The 2,500-nt window shown below is 51.0% G+C and overlaps 3 non-coding genes across 3 annotated transcripts; all 3 read right to left on the bottom strand.

The window, feature by feature from the left end:
* Positions 1 to 229: 229 nt before the first annotated feature.
* LOC137367720 (5S ribosomal RNA) lies at positions 230 to 348 on the bottom strand. The gene has a single exon (XR_010974202.1). It is a non-coding gene; the product is annotated as a 5S ribosomal RNA (ribosomal RNA).
* Positions 349 to 980: 632 nt separating this feature from the next.
* LOC137367302 (5S ribosomal RNA) lies at positions 981 to 1,099 on the bottom strand. The gene has a single exon (XR_010973800.1). It is a non-coding gene; the product is annotated as a 5S ribosomal RNA (ribosomal RNA).
* Positions 1,100 to 1,731: 632 nt separating this feature from the next.
* LOC137368471 (5S ribosomal RNA) lies at positions 1,732 to 1,850 on the bottom strand. Its single transcript, XR_010974687.1, has one exon. It is a non-coding gene; the product is annotated as a 5S ribosomal RNA (ribosomal RNA).
* Positions 1,851 to 2,500: the final 650 nt, after the last annotated feature.

Genomic DNA, 2,500 nt, shown 5'->3' with positions numbered 1-2,500 from the left:
GCAACCAGCAGCCAACCACCGATTGAACTGCGCAATTGCTTCCAGAAGCTCAAGGGTCTACTGGTCTCCCTATCTTCTCCCTCTCAACTTGCTTCATGCCAATGAGACCAGGAAAGGAGAGGGCACACCGCCATCAGCGCACTGACTAAGGGCAAAAAGCTTGCCCATTGCTTCTGTGGCTGAGTGCAAGCCAAGGGCTGTGATGTGAGCAGCCTCTGCTGGCAGCAAAAGCCTACAGCACCTGGTATTCCCAGGCAGTCTCCCATCCAAGTACTAACCAGGCCTGAGTCTGCTTAGCTTCTGAGATCAGACGATATCAGGCATTTTCAGATTAGTATGGCCGTAGGCAGCAACTGTCTGCCTTTTTCTTTACTTCAAGCTATGCGGTGCCGTCACTTCTTCTTTTTGCCAGTCTCTCTATTTTTTTCTTCCAAATCTTGCCCACCTTGCTCTCTTCCTTCCCCGCCTGCCACATCTGAAAACTACAAGCCCTATTCACGCTTCACCAGCCTCCAGCCTGCACTCTCCAACAATTCAACATTCATCCCTTCCACGCTGCTGCCAGCAAACCCTGCACAAGCGGCAGCTTCACATTCAAAACCCTCACTTTTCTCATTCTCTTTCAACACAGCCACCAGCAGCACACCAACAACTTGCTTTCATACAGCGCCTTCAACTTAGCAACCCTTCCCTCCACGCCAAACGGGATACAAAGACAAATACCAATTCAAGGCGGCTAACCGCAGCCAAGGCAACCAGCAGCCAACCACCGATTGAACTGCGCAATTGCTTCCAGAAGCTCAAGGGTCTACTGGTCTCCCTATCTTCTCCCTCTCAACTTGCTTCAAGCCAATGAGACCAGGAAAGGAGAGGGCACACCGCCATCAGCGCACTGACTAAGGGCAAAAAGCTTGCCCATTGCTTCTGTGGCTGAGTGCATGCCAAGGGCTGTGATGTGAGCAGCCTCTGCTGGCAGCAAAAGCCTACAGCACCTGGTATTCCCAGGCAGTCTCCCATCCAAGTACTAACCAGGCCTGAGTCTGCTTAGCTTCTGAGATCAGACAAGATCAGGCATTTTCAGACTAGTATGGCCGTAGGCAACAACTGCCTACCTTTTTCTTTACTTCAAGCCATGCGGTGCCGTCACTTCTTCTTTTTGCCAGTCTCTCTATTTTTTTCTTCCAAATCTTGCCCACCTTGCTCTCTTCCTTCCCCGCCTGCCACATCTGAAAACTACAAGCCCTATTCACGCTTCACCAGCCTCCAGCCTGCACTCTCCAACAATTCAACATTCATCCCTTCCACGCTGCTGCCAGCAAACCCTGCACAAGCGGCAGCTTCACATTCAAAACCCTCACTTTTCTCATTCTCTTTCAACACAGCCACCAGCAGCACACCAACAACTTGCTTTCATACAGCGCCTTCAACTTAGCAACCCTTCCCTCCGCGCCAAACGGGATACAAAGACAAATACCAATTCAAGGCGGCTAACCGCAGCCAAGGCAACCAGCAGCCAACCACCGATTGAACTGCGCAATTGCTTCCAGAAGCTCAAGGGGCTACTGGTCTCCCTATCTTCTCCCTCTCAACTTGCTTCAAGCCAATGAGACCAGGAAAGGAGAGGGCACACCGCCATCAGCGCACTGACTAAGGGCAAAAAGCTTGCCCATTGCTTCTGTGGCTGAGTGCATGCCAAGGGCTGTGATGTGAGCAGCCTCTGCTGGCAGCAAAAGCCTACAGCACCTGGTATTCCCAGGCAGTCTCCCATCCAAGTACTAACCAGGCCTGAGTCTGCTTAGTTTCTGAGATCAGACGAGATCAGGCATTTTCAGACTAGCATGGCCGTAGGCAACAACTGTCTGCCTTTTTCTTTACTTCAAGCCATGCGGTGCCGTCACTTCTTCTTTTTGCCAGTCTCTCTATTTTTTTCTTCCAAATCTTGCCCACCTTGCTCTCTTCCTTCCCCGCCTGCCACATCTGAAAACTACAAGCCCTATTCACGCTTCACCAGCCTCCAGCCTGCACTCTCCAACAATTGGGCGGCACAGTGGCGCAGTGGTTAGCACTGCAGCCTCACAGCTCCAGGGACCCGGGTTCGATTCTGGGTACTGCCTTTGTGGAGTTTGCAAGTTCTCCCTGTGTCTGCATGGGTTTTCTCCGGGTGCTCCGGTTTCCTCCCACAAGCCAAAAGACTTGCAGGTTGATAGGTAAATTGGCCATTATAAATTGTCACTAGTATAGGTAGGTGGTAGGGAAATATAGGGACAGGTGGGGATGTTTGGTAGGAATATGGGATTCGTGGAGGATTAGTATAAATGGGTGGTTGATGGTCGGCACAGACTCGGTGGGCTGAAGGGCTTGTTTCAGTGCTGTATCTCTAATCTAATCAAATCAATTCAACATTCATCCCTTCCACGCTGCTGCCAGCAAACCCTGCACAAGCGGCAGCTTCACATTCAAAACCCTCTCTTTTCTCATTCTCTTTCAACACAGCCACCAG

Source organism: Heterodontus francisci, chromosome 3 (assembly GCF_036365525.1).
Source record: "Heterodontus francisci isolate sHetFra1 chromosome 3, sHetFra1.hap1, whole genome shotgun sequence".
Taxonomy (NCBI): Eukaryota; Metazoa; Chordata; class Chondrichthyes; order Heterodontiformes; family Heterodontidae; genus Heterodontus; species Heterodontus francisci.
The sequence above is the reverse complement of the archived record's forward strand: the minus strand, read 5'-3'. Positions and strand labels throughout refer to the sequence as shown.